Source organism: Cervus canadensis, chromosome 14, assembly GCF_019320065.1.
Source record: "Cervus canadensis isolate Bull #8, Minnesota chromosome 14, ASM1932006v1, whole genome shotgun sequence".
NCBI lineage: Eukaryota > Metazoa > Chordata > Mammalia > Artiodactyla > Cervidae > Cervus > Cervus canadensis.
In genome coordinates this window covers 53,745,573-53,769,555 of record NC_057399.1, presented here as the reverse complement: position 1 = coordinate 53,769,555, position 23,983 = coordinate 53,745,573, and the positions used below count along the sequence as shown (strand labels likewise).

At 37.0% G+C, this 23,983-nt stretch overlaps 1 protein-coding gene across 5 annotated transcripts in view; it reads right to left on the bottom strand.

Annotated features, from left to right (window-relative positions):
- Positions 1-23,983, bottom strand: part of IFT74 (intraflagellar transport 74) — a 111,985-nt gene that overhangs the window by 26,528 nt on the left and 61,474 nt on the right. The window lies entirely within an intron of this gene.

Sequence of the window (23,983 nt, the reverse complement as noted above, 5' to 3'; positions counted from 1 at the left end):
TGATGGGAAATATATGCTCCCACGAAAGTTTATTTCATCTCTGAATAGCTCACAACAGCAAACAAAATAGCAGGGTTAGATTCCTCACAGAACTTAAAGTCTAAAGATTTAACAATTAAAATGTACTAAATGCTATTAGATGAAAGTAAAGGATATAACAGCAGTACACAGCAAAGACAATCTAGTTTGGAGATTCAGGAAATTTTTCTCTAAAGAAGTAGTATTTAACATGTGTGCATTATAAAGAAAGGATGAATAGGAGTTACTGGGTCAAAATATAGAAGAAGTTCAAAATGAAAGCATTATAAGTACTGAAATTTGAAAGTGAGGATGAATATGGTAGCACCAAAGAACTGAAAGAGAATATGAAGGGGAAAAGTGGTCCAAAGATGAGGTAGGAGCGGGTGGGATGAACTGCGAGGGTAGCACTGACATATATATATACCACCAAGTGTAAAACAGATATCCAGCGGGAAACTGCTGCACGGTACCGGAGAGCTCAGCTCGGTGCTCTATGATGACCAAGAGGGGTGGGACGGGGGAGGTGAGAGGGAGCCCCAAGAGCGGGGGGGAACATGTGTATACTTACAGCTGGTTCACACTGCTATACGGGAGAAACTAACACAACATTGTAAAGCAATTATACTCCCATTTAAAAAAAAGATGAGGTAGGTTATGAGAGACCTTATATGGCATATGTTATAAAAGTTTGGATTTTCTCCTAAGGACACTGGTAAGATTACTGAAGAATTTTAAGCAGAGGAATAAAATTATCGATTTGCATTTCTAAAAAAATATTTCTGATCAGGAGAATAAAAGAGAAGATTGGAGACAATAAGACCAGTTAGGAGGCTGTCACAATGATCTAGTTGACAGATGAAGACTGACTGGTGGCAATTAGGATGTAAGGCACAGACTTTTTTTTTTTTTTGAGACATTTAAGAGCTAGAGTAAATTGACTGTGATGAGGGTTGGAGATGGAGAACTCAGGTATGACTCCCAGGTTTCTGTCTTGGGCAACAGAGGACATTGTCGTATTAGTTACTGAAAGAAAGAAAAAAGTAAGTTGAGGAAGAAGTTGCTTGAAGTAATTCTAGACAAGTTGCATTTAATATATGTGAAAGACATGATTAAAAGGGCAAAAATCCAAGGCCCAAACACAAGGATGAAATCTGACACTTTATAGCTGCATAAAGGGATCATTAGTAAAACTATATCATGATTATTTTAGAAAAACAGGATTTTTAGTATAACAAAAATTGAGATTCGGAGGTCCAGGGCTATTTTCCTTAACTAGTGAGATGGCTGCAGTTCTGTGCTCCCAGGATCCCAGGTAGAGAAAATAGAATAAATTTGTGCTTGCTCCAATCTTTAGTTTCTTCATTAAAGTCATTTGGTTCTTAGCATTCTGGAGAAGCTAAGGAAGTTTACTAAGATGATGCCCAGCAAAGATGGAGAGAATAAAAGATTTCTAAGGGGGCTCCTGGTAAGAAGCTGACATTTAGAATGACTTTCAGAAGAAGGATTCAAAGAGAATGGGGGAGTCAACAGTTAAAATGTTCAGAGGTTAAAAACCCACTGGTCAGCCTGTGTTCTATATAGCCTCCTATTAAATATACGGTTTTGCCAGGTGCCAACTAAAACAGCAATAACGCTAGGGAGTGAAGTAGATAGAGTAGAACCCCTAATTACATGGCTGATTCCCATGAGCTAGTCTCTGAAATCCCAATATAACTCAGTATGATGTCATTTTAGCTGAGATCCCTTGGCTGTCATCTATTCCTCTGATTGTTAGTAGTTGTAAACATATGCAGGCGTTCACCCCCCGAACCCCCAACCTGAGGATTTGCTGTGATGCTGCAGTCATGGCCAGAGAAAACATCCCGGTGCTCTGCATCAACCTAGAGGGGTTGACAGCCCTAGAGCGGTGGGAGGCAGGAGGCAGGAGGGAGGTTTGAGAGGGAGGGGACGTAGGTATGCCTGCAGCTGGTTCATCCTGATGTACGGCAGAAATGAACACAACATTGTAAAGCATTTATCCTCCAATTAAAAAAAAAATAATTTTTTAAAATATATATTGATGGAGAGGTGGGAGGGGGGATCGGGATGGGGAATACGTGTAAATCTATGGCTGATTCATATCAATGTATGACAAAAAAAAAAATAAATAAATAAAAATTTTAAAAAAAATAAAAAAAAAATAAAACCTAGCTTACCTCATTTGCAAAAGAAAAAAAATTGTAATACTTCAGCAAGGCATTTTATAGTGCTTTCTTCATTTGCTAATCATAGGCCCAATTCTGTGAAATATATGGAAGAGGTAATTTTATTATTTCTTTTTCAAATAAGCAGAAGACAAGTGACTGCCAAGAGCAAATTAAGAATTAGTGAAGTATCCAGGACTTTCTCCCAGGTTTCTAACTCTATGTTGGGTTCGTTCTTCCATCTTTACTTGTCATAGAGGTCTTAGAATCTTTGGACCAGTGCCTGACAGAGAACATCCATCTCTAGCCATATACATGCATTATTCCACGGTTAAAACCTGATTCTAGAGTCACTATTTGGGACTCACTGTCTTTTCCAGTGGTAAGGTAAGACTTTATGTTTCATATAAATTTTTAGTGAGAAGTGTAATTCATGTGAAAATCTGTGGGGCAACTTTAGCTACTATGAATTATTTGAGCACAGAAATAGATATTTTGACAATTTTCTTCTCTGAAACAGTAAGTTGAGACTGGAGTTTAAATATCAAAACTTCTATCAATAGGAAATTTAGCAACACATGGAATATCATCATACTGCCTTCCTAAAAAAAAATTAACAAAAAAAAGGCAAGTGATGCTGTAAGTCTTACTTCATTTTATTTACCATTTCTTGTCCTTTTATTGGAAGTTAAAAAGAAACTTAAAATAAAAAACATTAAAACACCAGAACAGAGTGAAATAATTCTTCTTTCGACCATGGAAGTGTTATAATTGAATTAGCAAGATTAATATTCCATTGTAATCTTTCCCCAATAACCTTACCCTCATCATTATTACTAGCACATTTATAAAGGTCAATAGAGAGGGGGCTAAAAAATAAGGGTTTTGATTTGATCACAGCTGAGTTTGAATTTTCAATCTTTAATTTTCCTCATACTAACTATGTAATTGTAGAGCTTCATGTAATTCTCAAATCCTCAGTCCCCTTAATGGTAAAATAGGAATAATAATACCTACCTTACAACATGACTGAGGATTAAATGAAAAGAGATATGTATTTGTATATATACTTATAAACATATGAATAAATTACTTAAATATATATCTGACAATTAGAAGTACAACAGTAGAGAAGAGTAATAGATGGCCTGCTAGAGGACTAAATTCAAGTAAGAAATATTTAAGGCACTCTTCCTACACAAGAACATATTCATATAAAAATTTCAAAGATGGGGCTCACCACCAAACCAGACCTGTAGGCAGGCTGAAGTCTGCCAACAAACTAGGAAATTTTCATCCCTTGACCTCTGTGGTTCAACTATGAGGAGACAGTAGTAAGAGAAAGGATTAGTTTGTAAAAAGAGGCTCTGGGAATTCCCTGGCAGTCCAGTGGTTAGGACTCTAGGCTGTCACTGCCGAGGGCCTGGGTTAATCCCTGGTTGGAGAACTAAGATCCCAGAAGCCACATGGGCTGGCCAAAATAAAAATAAAAAAGAGACCCTTTCAACCCAAGCCAAAAAGTGGATTTTAAAGGAGGAACCTGAGCAAGAGAATCACTCGCATGGAATGACCAGAAGAGCTATTCCGCACAGCTAGAGGGACAGCCTGGGAGACCCTGGAGGTCACAGGAAAACGTCAGTGGACCGAAGGTGAGAGGGAGGCCACAGGACTACAGAGCTCATCCACGCTTGAACCTTGCACTTCACTAACCACGTTTCTCAAACAGTCATGGAGGTGGTCAATTCACCGTAATACTAATATTACATCTGATCTGATCAGACTGTACTCAATACCCAGCATTTTACTCATTGTTTTTAATGTTTTATCTCCTTTAATTCTCATAATAATACCTTGTTAAGTCTCATTAAGCAGGAACTTCCCCGGTGGCTCAGATGGTAAAGAATCCACCTGCAACGCAAGAGACCTGGTTTTGATCCCTAATTTGGGAAGATCCCCTGGAGAAGGGAATGGCCACTGACCCCAGTATTCTGGCCTGGAGAATCCCATGGACAGAGGAGCCTGGAGGGCTACAGTCCATGGATTGCAAAGAGTCGGATGACTGAGCAACTAACTTTTTTAGTCTCATGGCTGTTTTCATTTTGTAAATGAAAAAGGCGGGTTCAGAGGAGTTAGGTCAGGCTCAGTGATTCCCAGGTAGTGGACGGCAGGCTGTTGCACCGCATCTCAGAACCCAGGCTTCTTGCTGGACGCTGCGCCCGCCTCGCTGAATTGTCTCTGCGGGTTGTAGAGTCCCTCCCGCCCCAGTTATCCCACCACGTGGGCTTGTGTCTGTCAGTTACTCCGCTGTAAAACTCCAAAGGCTGGGTTAGAACACGGGAGACATAGAGTAATTGTAAACCGAATTAAGTTCAACTTGGTTTTAAACTCAGTTAAGACAGTGGACTTACACTGGCAGTGTAATCACTTATAGTGGAATCACTCTGAAGGGGAAAGTCGCTCGGTTGTGTCCTACTCTTTGCGGCCCCATGGACAGCCATGAAAGCAAGGAGTCCTTACCACTGGACTGTCAGGAAATTCCCAGAGTTTGCAAAGTTTAGATGAAGGAAACAGAGATGAAGTCCCAGGGATTGTAACATGAGGAGAGCCAGTGCCCTGGAAAGTCACCAGAGTCCTCGTGTGTGTGTGCTAAGTCACTTCAGTTGTGTCTGACTGTGTGACCCTATGGACTGTAGCCCACTAGGCTCCTCTATCCTCACCAGCCTCCAATTCTTAAGGGTCAAAAACAGTGAGGGCTGAGACAATGCTATTGTATTTACTGACCTGTAAGTAAGTGTTGAGAAAGTATAAACCATGTATTTTTGATGAGTGTACATTTTCATGTCAGTGGTGGGGTGGAAACCAGATTTTCATAACTGATGGTGACACTGGTAAGAAAAAGAAGTACTTATTAAAATTAAATACTATAATATAATCAATGGTTTTTTTGATCACTTATTATGTGCCAGAAACAGTATTAAGTGTTGAGGGAATAGCCTGGAACAAGACAACTTAATCTCTGCTTTTATGGAGTTTATAGATTGCTTGTGAAAATAGACAGGAAACAAGTCATTAATGATGTATAGATTATGTGTCATAGAAGGAGAAAAATGAATGCTTTGGAAGTTTATAGCAGTGAAAAGAAGGGTAGAAATGGAAAAATAGCTGGAAGAATGTGGTAGGGACACATGAAATAATTTTGTTTTTCCAAATGGATCCAATATGGAGGCATACTGGGAGGAGTCTATGAGGAGGTCAAGGGTAAATAATTGATGGTGCAAAGTTCTCGGGGAGAAAAGAGAAGGTGAAATTCAGCACAGATGGAGAGGTTTACTTGGGGAAAAGAAGGACATTGATTTTTTTTTTTTTTTTTTTTTAAAGGCAAGAGGAATAAGAGAACACTATAGCATAGAGATAATGCTGTTCAGACCTGGCAAGGTCCAAGACTGGGTGCCTTAGCCTTGAGGTGAAGCTGAGGCATCGGGAATGTGGGTGTGGAAAGCCCTTGTGGTCTCACGCTGGAATTAACTGGCCTTATTGTGTTTCAAGGCTGAAGGCTCCACTCTCAGCCCTATGTCAGCTCAGGGTGGTGGACAGGTCCTTGTTCATAGACCCTGGAGGTGTGAAACGCTTGGATACCCATCAGTACGAATCTACCACAAAGCATGCCCTTAAAGGAAACCATTAGAATCTATAGGTCAGAATCTAAGGCACTTTATTTCTTTCTCATATTTTATGAAAATAGGATATATTATTTACTGCTGTGTGTAAAGCTTTCATATACTCAGAAGTCCCTGAGCCCCTGTGTAGGGGGAAAAAAGTAATCATTTACAACAGAATGGATGAAGTCAATAAAGAGACTTTCAGCTAGCTTGGGCATCTCCCTCCACCTGGGACATGATCCTTACCTGCTGGTAGCCACGATCCTCTGGATGAAAGGATATGGTTAAGAGTGCCTTCCGTGGCTTCTGTCTGGGGTGTCTTTGTGACTCATGTTTTCCAGTGATGGACAAGATAGGGGTAACTAAAAGGGCCTAGCTTCTGCTCTGGGGCAGCCAGTGAAAGGAAAAGGGCAGAGAGCACCTGGTTACCCTGCTGTGAGGGTGCGTCCCTCCCGATGAGGGGAGCATATAAACCCCTAGCCGTGCAGTGGATAATTAGCATTTATACTAGTACACTAACACACTGAATAGTTCGAGGAGTGTAGTCCAAATTTATGTATACAAAAAAAAAAAAAGGATAACTTCTTGCTGGAGACTGGACAGTATAAATCAAGCAGTTCACTGGGCATACCATGTTGATAAGGTTGCGATAATTCATGAATAGATACATTAATGAGAAAAAAAATGACACTTTATGTTCTCATAACACTCCCTGCAAAAATATCCCTTTGCCATGTAGTCGTGAATGCATTTCCATTTTATTCAAAAGTGTTGCCTATCATTTTTATATCATGTGATAAATTGCAGTTAAGTTTAAAGAGTTAGTGCCATTTTAAAATAGATATAATTCCATTATTGTCACATTTTATAAGGCATCAGAAGTCAGTCTGCCTTTGTTATTTTTTCAAATTAAATCTGTCTATCAGATAACCTAAGCCTTTAAAGCCATATATCCTATTTTAATTAAAAAAATTCTGGTTGTGATCATTGCATAGAATTAAAATCCCATGTAAAATATGGGAAGAAGGGAGGTAAGGGGAGGTCATATAGTGTTACCTGATAAAAGGAGACAGTAATATTTAAAATGAGGTAAGTGTTGCCTGGATTTATGATGTATTTTATCTTCAGGAGAAACCATAGTTTATCGTACTGTCATTCAGCTTGAATCGTCAGCTGTATATCTTTGACTTTTTGAATGTAACTGTTGAAAGGAAAAGACTTTCAGCCATGTGAGCTCTGAGACAGATCAAAAGCTTAAAGCAATTTTGCTTTGCTCTTTCAAATATATTTTTATTGAAACATATTTTGTTGTCATGCATGCATAAATATTCTATAGCATCAGTTAAAGAGAGTAAGTCCCCCACCCCCTGCCAAAAAAGTAAGTCCCAGAGTTGCTGGGTGTTGCTAACAGAAAAGAAAGTAAGAATTAAAATGTCCTTCTAACTTTTAGAATCTCAAACTCTTCGCTCTCTATTTTTTTCTCTTTTTCCTTAACATCTAATTTTGCAGTAGCAACTCTTATCCATAGGGAATTGCTATTGAAGAAAAGAGAAACAAATTTGTGATGTTAGATTCCCAGACTCAATGTAACAGTAAATTTAAGGAACATAAATCCTTACGAAAAAGCAGTAAACACTAATTTGAGTGTCTTAGGAAGTGGATTACAGTTCCACATTCTACATGAGACAATGAACAAATCTGTTAGTTTTTGTTTTTTAAATTTATTTTTTCCATCATTATGTTTATATGCTTTTCTTGCTTTCAACTGGTCACACTGTAAATAGTCACGAGACAACGAAACCTTGTAAACAATCAATGCTTTGATAACAACTTGTCCACTGGAGTTAGGTTCAACTTTTTACTTTAGCTTCATATTTTCTCAAGAGATTAACATTTCCTTTAAGTATTTTTAGAAACCAAGAAAAATGTTTTTTATTCAACTAGTGGCAGAGATTTTTAAATAATTTTTAACATTTTCTTTTTTAGAAGTTAGTTTTAGTTTGGAAGTGAATGATAAAAATACGCCATGAAACAGGGTCACTAGGACTAGGACTGAACTAGCGTTACTACAGTCTGAAAACAGGAATGGGGACTCAGTTCTTCAAACAGTCTTTGTGGAAAGTAATCCCCCCAAATTTAAATGATTTGATTCAGAAATATTTAGTAGAAATGACAGGTGAGAACAAGAGGAGATAGTCTACTATTTGTTCTGAGCTTTAAAAATCTAGGGTCCTTTCATTTTAGATTTTTATAGACTACAGTTCATAAAGTAATCAAAGGTTAGTTGACGTTTCCATATCCTCTTACCAACCTCTTTCTTAAGAATGAATGCCTAGAATGTGCTTGTGGTCATGTCATCTCCCTCAGCGGAGCTAATGACATGAAGTTTTAGGAAGGGGAAAAAAAAAAAAAGAAATAGGGCTCATAAATTAAATGTACTGACCCCTTTCTCCAAAAAGCATGAACATCTTATAAAATGTAGATTCTTCACTGCTGTGTTATCACCTCTCTGTAAAGTGGAAGAATAACGACAGGTTTTCTTAAAAGGATTTTAAAAATGATAAAGCAGCCCAGTGTTTTGCGCTGGTGTAGCAATTTACACAAATAACTTTGAGACTCTTATAGAATTCTTAGTGTTATTTAGAGAACAGCAGCTTGAAGTGTTCTGAAGTCTTGTATATCTTACCCAGACTTTATTAGAATGTTTACAAAAGGACTCACTTCATAAGTCACATCCTTCCTTAAAGCAGTAACCATAAGGCAGCAAACATATGACAGATGTGTGTCTGTGTGTCTTTTCTGCCTGTTTAGGCTTTATAGAAAGTTTCTTTTTTTTTTTTTTTAAGAAAATCATTAGTGGAGGATCATTTCACATTAAAATGCATTTATTTTGTATTCTTTTTTACAGCTTGCTTAAAAAGTGTATTTTCATTAGCTCCATCAGAGAATATATTGTATAAGTTTCTGTATTTAATTTAGGTCACTCTATGCTAAATTCACATTTACTACACCCTCTGGTAATAAAATACCTTTCAACATTTTCACCATATTTTATACTGTGCTTGTTCAAAGACTTTTTTTTTCAAAGTCTCTTTGTTTTTTTTGTTTTTTTTTTTGGTGGGGGGTGGCACTTCAGCTAGGTGAACATCTGATCACATAACTTTTTTAAAAATCAAAAACATCTCTTATAAAAACTTTTGAAAAGATGAGTCCCAGAATTTCTTGCATTTAAACAGGAATTAGCTGATGGATCTATCCAATCTATATACTGAATGAAAACAATGCCTGAGAATAGAGTAAGCGGGAAAATAAATCCCGAATACTAGCCTTTGTAAAAAAAACCCATTTATTACGAACAGATTTATTTATTCATGATATTTGTAAACAGTTGTTATGTGGCAGATGTTACATTACATATTTGAATTTTACAACCTAAACAGTGCCATCAAACTATTTTGATTTTTTGTTTTCCAGAAAGGAATTGAATATACCACATATGATAAAGTAGCACTAATTCATATTCTACTCACTTATTCAAGATTAGTTTAAGTGGCAATTAGTTTCACTAATTAACACTACTAGTGAAATTAGTAACAATTCAGAGCAAAATGTTTATTAAAATGATTAAAATAGTAAAAAATAATTAACCTTTTATTTTGTGAAAATGTTTGAGTCCCTAGAAAAAAGAAAGAAGTAGAAATTTTTAAATAAGAAATTTCTAGAGTATATTCTTATTGTTGGGCTGTAACATATATTCTTTTCTTGTAAAAGTTTTTCTGTTATATTGGTTATGTATTAAATTCTAATGGACTAAAATATTTTATTATAGAATAATTATAGTATCATTATAATATTTCATTATATATTTTGAACTTTAATCTAATTAGATTGTAGTTATATCATATTTTGATATATCCTGTATTTTTGAATCATAAACAATCATTTCTTAAATCATGATATAATGTTTAACTTAAGACAGTGCTTTTAACTCTGCCGCTTTCTTCAACAATCCTTTTTATTTCTGCATTCTCCATTTTCTAGGAAATACAGTTTTCATCATTTTCATCATCATGGTTTCATTTATGTCTGTCTATTGCTTTTTAGATATAATTTAAAGTTTTCTCTCAGTAAATTCTTCCTGGATAGAACAACAAAAAAAAGCCAGTTTATATTTTTTGTCAATGCTTGATGGTATAGGAAGAAATTTTTCTAGATTTTTCCTAAGTTCATTAAGTACCTTCTAATTAACAGAGGCCTCCAGGCTTTTGACAGTTCTTTAGCCCAAGGGGATAGCGTTTCCTGGATGAGTTCATTTGAAACAAACAAACAGCATTTTAAATAGTGAATTTTGTTAATAAAAATAACAAGATGGTTACAATGATTGTAATGATCACAGTAATGTGTTTCTTTACTAATTTATAATTATCTCATGGAGTATTTTCCTGAGAAATTTCCATTGCAGTTATTTGAGACATATAACTTAGTTATAGCACAGGCACTAATACTATAATTTGTTGAGAGCTTCTTTGTAATTAAAGAAAAAATTCTATCCATGAAAGTAATTTTTCCTTTTCCTCTGATGGATTATTTATTTAATAATAATCAAAATTTTAAAAAATCACAACAATATGAAACTGAAACAAAATGATGAATCTCCAAAGAATGTTTTTAAGCATATCTGGTTTTGGAGAATATCCTCCAATAATTTTTTTGTTTAATCGTTTTAAAATTTGTAGTCATTATGCTCTAAAAATACAAAAAAAGAAAATAAAACCACAATGAAACACTTCCATCTTTATCTATTGCTATCACCTATTTATGTCTGTCTACTAATTCATCCATTCTTCCATTCATCACCTATCTTGCTATCTATCAAAATCAATCATTTGCAAATATGAAAAAGTGATTCAAGGTCTTTCAAATGTCATAAAACCTGGTTATTATTTGCATTTTATTTCAGTAGTGCTACACTGGTGAGAAATGTCACTAGGCCCTCATAATTCAACCCCATTAAAAAAGTAAAAATGTTTCTGCTTTAAATCATATTAAAATGATTAAGTTTTTAAATAATCAGTATTAAAATATCTGCATTAACTAAGTGTGATTCCAATTAAATTATTATTAAATTTACAGTTAGTACCTGATGTGGAAGCAAAATTTCAAGTCTATATGACACAAAATTTACTTAAAGCTAAACAATTGATTATTATGGGACTTATTGTATTTTCCTAGAAGCAAAAAGTCATCATGTTGACTGTATTATTTTCTTATTATGTATATTTTTCTGATCATTAAACATAGATGCATTGTAAGGAACAGCATTTTATGAATTAATATATGTCATTGGTAAAAGGTGAAAGCTATTATCAACTTTCAGTCTATTTAATAGTTGAGAACAATTGTAAAAGTGTATTATCATTTTGAAAATTTTGATCATGAGCCTTTCGATTGCTATTAAAAAAAAATCCCCAAAACTAAACCTTTCTGCCTGCTACAATTCTTCCATCGGAAGACAGGGCTGTGAAAATCTGCAATAGACTTCTATGTGACTTGATGAATAGCAAGAGAGCTTAGTGGAAATGTTGAAGTCCTTCATGATTAAAAAGCAAACCTTTAATGTAGTTTTTGTTTACCATGTCATAAGTGCAGCGTTGGAAGTTATTGCCAAAGAGTCATTGGAACAGGCATCAGTGAGGCAATGTCAGCCAGCCGATGCTTTGAAAATGATTCAGTTCCTCTAGCCTTATGACTAAAATAATATCCAGTGGCTCCAGCCCCAAGCCTGGTTAATGCATCTGTCCAGAACACATAATTACTCGGTCATAACATTCCCCCGGCCACCAGCCAACAAACCAATCAGCATTTCTTCCTAACTTACCAGAATTTTTGCTGTGTCAAACTGTTTGATCTCTAGGTAGTAAAAATGCAAAAAATGGAAGGACACTGCACTGGAAGGTTTTAATTTAAAATAGTTTCTCATGGAAATTAAATTTGAAGAGAAACATGTTTTTGTTGTCATGACTGAAGTTGAGATGTTAATTTGGTGTCCCTTTGCAAACTGCGTCATTTATTTTTTCATCAGAAGCTCACCTTTTTAATCATTTTAGTGAGGAAATATTTTAACAACAAAAGAACAGCAAATATATCTCCAGTGACTATTACATGATTTTGTTTCCCAAACATTAACAAATATAGTGGCAAAATTTTCCTTTTTTGGTTAACAGTAATGTTGTATGTGCCTATATTTATGTGTGTGTGTAGAATTCTTCATATCATCTTCAAAGAGAAACTATGGAAGTATATATGTATTCATAGATGTGTGAGCATAATCTAGGTTTTATTTTTTATAAGCTTATTATATTTGGATAACTGTTAATTCTTAAAATTATTCTGAGCAGGAGGGATAAATTAGGAGATTGGGATTGACATATACCTACTACAATATAAATATAAAATAGATAACTAATAAAAACCTGCTGTAAACACAGGTAGTTCTACTCAATACTCTGTAATGATCTATGTGGGGAAAGATTCTAAAAAAAAAATGGATATATGTATATGTATAACTGAATCACTTTGCGGTACACCTCAAAACTAATACAATATTGTAAATCAACTTTTCTCCAGTAAAAATTTAAAAATAAATAAAGTAAAACTTTAAGAAAACTATTCTAGATTGAATGACATTATTTCTCCCTGTTTCCCACAGTTTCACGTATAAATGCTTTAAAATGGATTTTGAAAATCATTTTTTATGAGGTGAAGATTAACCGAGATGTAAAGTTTGAGTTTCATTATATGGAATAAATAGGTTAAAAGTCACCAGAGGAAGTGAGGAAGAATATTCCACATAGAGGGGAAAGCATGTAGGCAGAAGCACAAGAGTGAAAGAAAATGACACGCCCAGGAAAGTAGCAGAAAGTTGGTCTTTCTGGAGCGCAAAGACAAGGAGGAGGGTGAAGGGGGATGAGGTTGACATGGCAACCTCAGGTTGTGAAGGACCTTAATATGCAAAATAGAAGCACAGATCCTAGGACTCGTAATTTGAAGAAATGACATTGGAATACTTCGATGGGTTAATTTGTGGGCACATGAAAATATTTTCTCAATTACTTCTCTCCTCTCAACTTCTTCCTGTATCAGGCTTAGATGGCGATGTCTCCATTGGATCATGTTCCTGGCTTCCTGTCTGGTATGAATTGAAAGACGCCTGTAACTATTACACTTTGTTCCCACAAACAGTTGGTAAGATTTCTGTAGCATCGTTTCTTTATCTCAGCACACACTGACCTCCAAGGGAACAGGGTCTGGAATGAAGATTAAAAAATAACGTCAGGGAACCAAACTGCCTTTCAAATAGCTGATTACTGAGCAGTCTGTGAGGAAAGCACATTCAGTGTCCTTCCTAAGTCACGAGAGGAGACTTGTGTATTTACATAGTACACATATTCCCACATATATTCACGGAGGGCCGTCTGCCTGCTTTCTGTGCACTAGGCTGTATCATCACAGGCTTGTGTGTGCACACTCACCATCGCAGTTTACGGGCTGGTCTTCATTTCTCATTTCACTTCCCATGTGCTGTTCACATGTCAAAACCTTGATGTATTTACCAAGAGACTGTAATAAATAAGAAACACGAACCATCCCTAAGACATAACCACTTTCCTTTTTCGGTGATTGAATATCATATAATTCCAGAGGCGATGGGAGCTTCCTTCCGTGTTGATAGGGTGAACTCCCACCAGGCAGGGCGATTCCAGGGAGACGCTCTGTGGTGCTGGGGCTGCTGCTACCATTCCAAATCTTCACGTTCCTATCCCACTACATCCTCACAAGCAGATCTGGTTTGTAAAAGACTCTTGTTTGAAGAATAGTTGTAGCTCTTGAAGTGATGAATAAATTTAAGAAATGACTTTATCTTAGAGTGGAGAAGTCATAGTGTTCATGAATTACTATGTCTCTGCTATGAATATAAACTCCCTACAGGGACTTTGCAGAGTAGATATAGGAAACTTTCCATTTTGAAGGAACGGAATTCATACTCTAAGGCAGCATTACCCAATAAAAACACCATGAGAGCCATATATGTCATTTTGAAACTTGTAGCAGTTTAATAGTCACATTAAAATAAGCAAAAAGGAAGTGAAATTTCAATAACATTGTATTTAATCAAATGGATACATATTATACCAATATTTAATCATTGTAAAGTATTAATAGATATTTGTATTTGAAAAAATTAAGTTCTCTAAATTCTTACAATCTGTCTCAATTTAGACTAGCCATATGTGGCAACTGGCTACTATATTAGCAGTGTTACTCAAGAGAGGGCTTCCCTGGTGGCTCAGTGGTCAAGAATCTGCCTGATAATGCAGGAGATGCGGGTTCCGTCCCTGGGTGGGGAAGATCCTCTGGAAAGGAAATGCAACCCACTCCAGTATTCTTGCCTGGGAAATCCTGAAGACAGAGGAAGCTGGGGGGCTACAGTCCATGGAGTTGCAAGAGTCAAGACACAACTTAGTGACTAAACAACAACAAATGAGAGAACAGAATTCATGATCACGTGTGTCAGCTTAGAGGCACATATGAAACGGATGTACACCTCTAGGTTTTAGTCCTTAGAGAGCAGCATCATAAAAACATTCATCAGATGCTAAATTCATTTAGATTTGCCTACACTTTTTGTGTTTTAGTCTTTATTTCTTGAATTTCTGACTTTCCCTCAGATAAATTGTATTCAACTTGGAAAATATTTTAAATATAAGTTTGCTAAAGATAAATTTTCTTAGTTTTTGTTCTCTGAAAAATGTCTTAATTTCATCATTATTTTTGGAAGGTATTTTTGCTATGCATATAATTCTAATTTAAGCTATAATTTTATCTAAATACTTTATAGCTTTATGGATTTTTTTTTGTTTGCTTTTTTGTTTTTGCTTATACTGTTTCTGTTGAGAGTCAGCTGTCAGTCTAATTGTTGTTTCTTTTTTCTTTTAACTGCTTTTAAGATTATTTCTTGGATTGCTTCTCAGCATCAGCTTTATTATTATGTGAACAGATACTGATTTTTTTTTTAGCTATTTCTACTTGAGATTTGTGAGGCTTTTTGAATACATGGCTTGGCTTATTCCATTAGTTTGCAAACATTCTCAGTCATTTTCTCTTTAAATAAAACTGCTGTTCCATTCTCTTTCTATTCTTATTTTGGGACTTCCATTTTATTTACATTAAGCTTTTATACTATATCCCTTTATAAATCTTGTTTTCTTTTTCATATTTTTCATTCTTAATTTCTCCATGCTTTATTCTGAACATTTTGTTCTGACCTATATCTCAGTTCACTAATTCTCTCTTTAATATTTTTAATTTACTATAAAAACTTCTCATTGAAATTTTAACTTTGTAATTGTTTTGTTGTTGCTTTGGAATTCTATCTTTAAAAAAATGTGATTTTTAGTTTCTGCTAAAGTTTGAAGTCTTGATCTTTTATGTCCTTGTACACAATAAGCTTAACTCCAAATTTGAAGTTCCTGTGGGTCTGCTTCTATTGTTTGTTTTTGCTGTTTTTCAGTAGTGTCATTTTTCTGTGCCTGCTCACTGCTTCATCCCTGCTATAATGTTTATGACTGCTTTTAAAATTTTCTGGAAAAGGGGATACTGTTTTTATTTCCAGAGAGGATTTACTTTTCCCTCCATCAGGTACCTGGTGAGGGGGGAATCATCTTAATCCAGTTTCATTTATTGAGACGATTTTAAGTTGAACTCTGGGTCCTGCAAGTGCTACATCCTACATCTCACTCTTATCTTATTCTTTATCCTTATCCTTATCACCTGAAGGTGCATTCCTTCCAACCAGAAGAAAAGGATTTCAACTGGGAACTCCCATTGACAGGCTCTGGACTGTTTCTATTTTCTCTGTCAAAAGCACTTCTCATGCTCTCATCCTTGCTCTTTCAAATTAAGGGGAAAAAATGTGAAAAGTGGTCAGAGCTGGACTCAGTTTTCTGCTTCCCTTTTATACCTCAAGATACTGAAGCAGTAGCACTTCACAAACATGATAGCTCTCCTAGGCCTTAAAACCAGATGTTTTGTATGTTTGATCCAGTTGTTTCAATACATGGCAGAGAACCACTCTAAATAATCTAGTCTACCACTTTCCCTTTAATTCATTGTGCTATAACAGATGTTATTTTTTTTCCATTTATGGTCAAACTTTCCTTGATACAGTGACAACTTATTTATCTTTAGTTGAAGCTGGTTCAGATTGAAGAAGAAGCCCTCTGGGCTAAGCATCATCTTTTACATATCTTCATGGCTTTCACTCTCCTACTTTTCCTTCCATTCATATTTTCTCAGATTTTTAAATTTTAATTTTTTACTTATTTTTTTATTGCAATATAGTTGAATCACATTGCTGCACAACAGAAATTAGCACAACATTGTAACTGCACACACATGTACATATATATACATATGTAGGGCTTCCCTGATAACTCAGCTGGTAAATAATCTGCGTGCAATGCAGGAGACCCCGATTCGATTCCTGGGTCAGGAAGATCCCCTGGAGAAGGGATAAGCTACCCACTCAAGTATTCTTGGACTTTCCTTGTGGCTCAGCTGGTAAAGAATCCACCTGCAATGCGGGAGACTTGGGTTTGATCCCTGGGTTGGGAAGATCCCCTGGAGAAGGGAATGGCTACCCACTCCAGTATTCTGGCCTGGAGAATTATATGCAGTCCGTGAGGTCTTACACACACACACATATATATATATATATATACACACACACATATATACCTTTAAAAAATTCTTTTCCATTATGGTTTATCTTAAGATTTTTAAAAACATTTGTTGTATTTTTTCCAAAATATTTATTTATTTATTTGGCTGCATTGAATCTTAGTTGCATCATGTGGGATCTTTCATTTTGGCACACTGGTTCAGTAGCCCTGAGGCATGTGGGACCTGACTTACCCACCCAGGTGTTGAACCTGCATCCCCTGCATTGCAAGGTGGATCCTTAATCACTGGACCACCAGGTAAGTCTCTACCATGGGATATCAAATATAATTCCCTGTTCTATACAGTAGGATCTTGCTATTTATCCATCCTATACATAATAATTTGCATCTGCTAATCCCAGCCTCCTCCTCCATCTCTTCTCACCCTTCCATTCAAATTTAACCAGAATATACCTCAAAGTCTTCCCATCATTTTACAATTTCTTTGAGGTAAGTAGATATTTTTGTTATATGATATACTTTCAAATAGTTCTGGCATGCATCTTAGGATCATAATATCTCACTGAAATATATGTCAAATATTAACTTGCATGGAAGGCTTACCTTTGTCTGTTCTGTTGCTCAGTCATGTCCGACTCTTTGTGACCTCATGGACTACAGCACGCCAAGCTCTTTTGTCCTCCACTATCTCCTGGAGTTTGCTCAAATTCATGTCCGTGGAGTCCTTTGTCTACATTTGATTTAATAGGAACAATTTTTTGCATCACTGTTGGAAACAATAATCTACAAAATTTTTGTTCTTTGCGTGCAGCATGTTTTCTAGCTGTGCTACTATAGGCAGTTTCAGCTAAGTTTGTTTTGGTTTGTGTTTGACTTTTTGTTGCTTTGCTCTTTCACATGCTAGAGAATGAAGTGGCATTTGAAGAGGCTGCAGATCAATTACAGTAGCAGAGTTTCTTGGAGTCTAATAGGGATAGTCATATATAGTTCACTTGTGAGTGTTTTAGATATTCAGAGTTCAGTTCAGTTCAGTTCAGTTGCTCAGTCATGTCCGACTCTTTGCGACCCCATGAACCGCAGCACGCCAGGCCTCCCGGTCCATCACCAACTCCCGGAGTCCACCCAAACCCATGTCCATCAAGTCAGTGATGCCATCCAACCATCTCATCTTCTGTCATCCCCTTCTCTTCCTGCCCTCAATCTTTCCCAGCATCAAGGTCTTTTCCAATGAGTCAGCTCTTCACATCAGGGGCCAAAGTATAGGAGTTTCAGCTTCAACATTAGTCCTTCCAATGAACACCCAAGACTGATCGCCTTTAAGATGGACTGGCTGGATCTCCTTGCAGCCCAAGGGACTCTCAAGAGTCTTCTCCAACACCACAGTTCAAAAGCATCAATTCTTTGGCACTCAGCTTTCTTTATAGTCCAACTCTCACATCCATACATGACTACTGGAAAAACCATAGTCTTGACTAGATGGACCTTTGTTGGCAAAGTAATGTCTCTGCTTTTAACATGCTATCTAGGTTGGTCATGACTTTCCTTCCAAGGAGTAAGCCTCTTTTAATTTCATTGCTGCAGTCACAATCTGCAGTGATTTTGGAGCCTAGAAAAATAAAGTCAGCCATTGTTTCCACTGTTTCTCCATCTATTTGCCATGAGGTGACGGGACCAGATGCCATGATCTTAGTTTTCTGAATGTTGAGCTTTAAGCCAACTTTTTCACTCTCCTCTTTCACTTTCATCAAGAGGCTTTTTAGTTCTTCTTCACTTTCTGCCATAAGCGTGGTGTCATCTGCATATCTGAGGTTATTGATATTTCTCCCAGCAATCTTGATTCCAGCTTGTGCCCCTTCCAGCCCAGCGTTTCTCATGATGTACTCTGCATATAAGTTAAATAAGCAGGGTGACAATATACAGTCTTGACGTACTCCTTTTCCCATTTGGAACCAGTCTGTTGTTCCATGTCCAGTTCTAACTGCTTCCTGACCTGCATATAGGTTTCTCAAGAGGCAGGTCAGGTGGTCTGGTATTCCCATCTCTTTCAGAATTTTCCACTGTTCATTAAGATCCACACAGTCAAAGGCTTTGGCAGGCAATGCCAAAGAATGCTCAAAGTACCGCAAAGTTCCCCTCATCTCACACACCAGCAAGGTAATACTCAAAATTCTCCAAGCCAGGCTTCAACAGTATGTGAACCATGAACTTCCAGATGTTCAAGCTGGTTTTAGAAAAGGCAGAGGAACCAGAGACCAAATGGCCAACATCCGTTGGATCATCAAAAAAGCAAGAGAGTTCCAGAAAAACATCTATTTCTGCTTTATTGACAATGCCAAAGCCTTTGACTGTGTGGTTCACAACAAACTGTGCAAAATTCTTCAAGAGACGGGACTACCAGACCACCTGACCTGCCTCCTGAGAAATCTGTATGCAGGTCAAAAAGCAACAGTTAGAACTGGTCATGGAACAACAGACTGGTTCCAAATCGGGAAAGGAGTACATCAAAGCTATATATTGTCACCCTACTTATTTAACTTATATGCAGAGTACATCATGAGAAATGCTGGACTGGATGAAGCACAAGCTGGAATCAAGACTGCCGGGAGAAATATCCATAATCTTAGATATGCAAATGACACCACTGTTATGGCAGAAAGTGAAGAAGAACTAAAAAGCCTCTTGAGGAAAGTGAAAGAGGAGAGTGAAAAAGTTGGCTTAAAGCTCAACATTCAGAAAACTAAGATCATGGCATCTGGTCCCATCACTTCATGGCAAATAGATGGGGAAACAGTGGAAACAGTGTCAGACTTCATTTTTTTGGGCTCCAGAATCACTGCAGATGGTGACTACAGCCATGAAATTAAAAGACGCTTGCTCCTTGGAAGAAAAGTTATGACCAATCTCCACAGCATATTAAAAAGCACAGATGTTACTTTATCAACAAAGGTCCATCTAGTCAAGGCTATTATTTTTCTAGTAGTCATGTATGGATGTGAGAGTTGGACTACAATGAAAGCTAAGCACTGAAGAATTTAAGCTTTTGAACTGTGGTGTTGGAGAAGACTCTTGAGAGTCCCTTGGACAGCAAGGAGATCCAACCAGTACATCCTAAAGGAGATCAGTCCTGAATATTTATTGGAAGGACTGACACTAAAGCTGAAACTCTAATACTTTGGCCACCTGATATGAAGAACTGACTCACTGGAAAAGACCCTGATGCTGGGAAAGATTTAGTGCAGGAGAAGAAGGGGACGACAAGAGGATGAGATGGTTGGATGGCATCACTGACTCAACGGACATGAGTTTGAGTAAACTCCGGGAGTTGGTGTTGGACAGGGAGGCCGGGCATGTTACAGTCCATGGACATGAGCAACTGAACTGAACTGGAGGCTACATTATATCCACAGAAATCCCACTCATTCTTGTGGTTGAAGAACTCTTTAATTTGTCTTCTTCCTAACTTTCAGATTGTTTTATCCAATTATTTATTAGATATATTCTTGTGGATACGTCTTAGGACATCCTAACACAGCATGTATGCATGCATGCTAAGTCACTTCAGTCATTTCCAACTCTTTGCAACCCTATGGACTATAGCCCGCCAGGCTCCTCTGTCCATGGGATTCTTTAGGCAAGAATACTGGAATGGGTTGCCATGCCCTTCTCCTCAGGATCTTTGCAACTCAGGGATTGAACCCATGTCTCCTGTGTTGGCAGGCAGATTCTTTACTCCTGAGCCAATTCCACGGTTAAATGCATCAGTCTTCCCCCTCAAAGTCTGTACCCCTCTCTATTCCCTACTATGTTTGAAAGCCCTTCACCATCATCATCATGCAAGTCAGAAACCTGGGCGATTCCTACCTCCTACTCCCCTCAATCCCATGCTCCAAGTTACCAAAAGATGGAGCTGAAAGATATATCTGGTCAATGTCTCTGGCTATACAGCTGGTCAGCTGCATTAGATAAGACAGAACCCCTATATATCTTAGCAGATTCCCAAGTTTCATAAAACCTCCTCCCCCATATCATTGCAGCTAAAAAGAAGAGATCAGAGCCCTAGTGAACTTCTCTGTTTTGTAATTTCTCAGTTGGTGGGTTAATATCTGCGCTTCTTATGAGAGGCAAAGTGCAGACATGGGTAGTCCTAAAGTAGGGAAAAACACAGAGCTTGTTTTACCCCAGGAAAAAGGTATCTGCCCTTAGATCTCCTATTACAGAAGAGAACAAGAGCACAGATGAGGGAAGCTAATTGGCTATCACACTGGAGGTGTAAAAAAAGCAGGCCAGCAAAAGGGTCTAATGAAGAGACCAAAGGAGAGGGAAAGAACACACTCATAAAATGAGCGTTATTTCAGAGCTACTCTCAAACTCTGAGTATTTGATGTGACCTTGGAGAAGGGTCTGATCACCATTTTCCAGAATACGTAGCTACCCCAATCTTCTCTCCAGTGTACAACAAAGCATGTGGTAGTGACTCCCTGGTCACAAGGCCCCCAAGTCAGCAGACTTACTGATTTTAGAAGAGAAAAAGCAGCAGAGAGCAAATAAAATTAATGCAGAAGGGCAAAAATTAACCCTGAAGGACTTTTGCTGGGAGGACTTTTTCCTTTCTAGCACTTGGGATCCTTCTGAGGCAAGCTAAACCTCCCAGTACTGTCGATATTCAGTACCATCAAGTGTTCCTTATTTAGCATGGTTTCAGCCCCCTTATCATCTGTTCATTCTGCTCTTAGTGAATTCCAATCCTTTATTCCTTTTAAAGTATGATGCCAAGAAACAGGATTCCAAGCAGACTATCACTTCTCATAGTCTATATATTCATCTTTTGTTAATGCAAAAGGATTAGGATTCCAGCTGTTCTGGAGGCTATATCACATGAATTCACATTGAGCTGTTATCTAAATCCCCTTTAACATTTTCACATATTTTAGTAAGCTACAGCACTTCCTTCTCCCCAACTCCTGCTTCAATTTTAATTAGTTTTGTAGTCCTATTAAACTTCATCTTTTTATATCATCTCTCACCATTTTGTGTATCACTATAGCAGTAAGAAACTAATATATCAAATACTACTAAACTGGTAGGTTAAAATGAGTACATATAAGGTTTGTTCTAAACTAACTTTTGGCTTCAGTTCAGTTCAGTTAAGTCACTCAGTTGTGTCCAACTCTTGGCGACCCCATGGACTGCAGCACGCCAGGCCTCCCTGTCCATCACCAATTCCCGGAGTTTACTCAAACTCATGTCCACTGAGTCGGTGATGACATCCAACCATCTCATCCTCTTGTCGTCCCTTCTACTCCCGCCTTTAATCTTTCCCAGCATCAGGGTCTTTCCCAACGAGTCAGTTCTTCGCATAAAGAGGCCAAAGTATTGGAGTTTCAGGTTCAGCATCAGTCCTTCCAATGAACATTCAGGACTGATTTCCTTTAGGATGGACTGGTTGGATCTCCTTGCTGTCCAAGGGACTCTCAAGAGTCTTCTCCAACACCACAGTTCAAAAGTTTCAATTCTTCGGCGCTCAGCTTTCATTATAGTCCAACTCTCACATCCATACATGACTACTGGAAAAACCATAGCCTTGTCTAGACATGCCTCTGTTGACAAAGTAACATCTCTTCTTTTTAACATGCTGTCTAGGTTGGTCATAACTTTTCTTCCAAGGAGTAAGAGTCTTTTAATTTAATGGCTGCAGTCACCATCTGCAGTGATTTTGGAGCCCCCCAAAATAAAGTCTGTCACTGTTTCCACTGTTTCCCCATCTATTTGCCATGAAGTGATGGGACTGGATGCCATGATCTTCGTTTTCTGAATGTTGAACTTTAAGCCAACTTTTTCACTCTCCTCTTTTACTTTCAAGCTTCACCCAATTTATCAATCGTACATTCTCTACAAAATGTTTTAAATTTTTCCAAGAAAGTTTCTTTACAGCTATGCAGACAAAGCCTGGTAATTCTATCTACTAGATGGCATTTAAAATATATACAATAAAAATCCTCTTAATATGTAAAAGTTAAATTATTGCCTAAAGTCTCACCATTTCTAAAGAAAAGAGAAAGGACCATTTTAAAAAGTTTGTTTCAACAGAGCAATGTCAATAAAATCATATGGTCTAATGAGTAATCCTTGGCATGTATACTAAAAACCATGTTAAGTTCTTAATTATTTCCTAAAGCAGTGGTTATCAAACCTTAGCATGCATCAGAATCATCAGGAGGGTTTGCTGAAACAAACTGCTAAACCGTATTCTCAAGGTTTCATGTTTAGTAGTTTTGGGGTAGAATCCAGGAAGTTTCATTTCTAACAAGTTTCAGATGATGTTAATGTGCCTGGTCTGAAGATAACACCACTATACTAATGAATAAGTTTAACCAGTCTCCAAATTGAACACCAAGAAATGACTCATTCTTCACTGAATGTGTATTGAGAAACTAAAGAATAACAGCATAAAGATGTCATTTGAAATCTCAGATACCAGATGGTAAGCTGAAGACGTTATCCTGTATGTTCCAGAGAAAATACTAATGGGAAAATTCTTTCCAAATATGTTTTGAGAAAATCTCCATGACAGTTATTCAAGTTTCAGTTTATAAATTAATAGCATTAATACTACCAACCAATAACTAACATTTATGCACAATTTTAAAACTGCATGCTATTCTGAGTCATACACATACACACTCACACACTGTTCATTTAATCCTCATAGTAACCCTAAGAGGAAGGTAGGTACTGTTATTATCTCCCTTTAAAGACGAGGAAACAAAGGTATAGAAGGTCAAATAGCACCATTAAGATCAGCCAGTAAAATAGAACAGCCCAGATTTGAATCCTGGCATTCTGGTTGTAGAACCTATGCTCTAAAACAAAACTATTCTGTCTTCATAAATTCTATTTTACATGACAAAATCATAGAATAAAAGCTTCTAACCTGGGCCTTGGAACTATGAGTAGGAAGAAGTAGCCTACAGATAAACCAAAGGGTTGTATTTTATGTTTTCACTATTCTTTTTTTTGGGCACTCACTAGACATTTAATGGTTGTTTTTCTTTACTGTTCTTGAAAGCGGTATATAAATCATGGAGTAAATTGAAATGAATTCATTTGAAATTTAAGACAGTAATCTTATAATCTTATAGCATTTTATTATGACACATATTTATCACATTAGAGCTGTTAGATATTTAGATGTCTGTGATATACTGTATCAATTACCACATGATAGTTCGTTTAATCAATCTCTGGGAAAATATCATACTCTCAATTTGAAGGAATAATTTATAGTTAGTGACGATGTCCAAAAATCCTTCTTGGGGAGATACTGTGACTGTACTTTGTAAACTGCGTTCCTTAAGCCCAGTCTGAGTATGTAGATGTC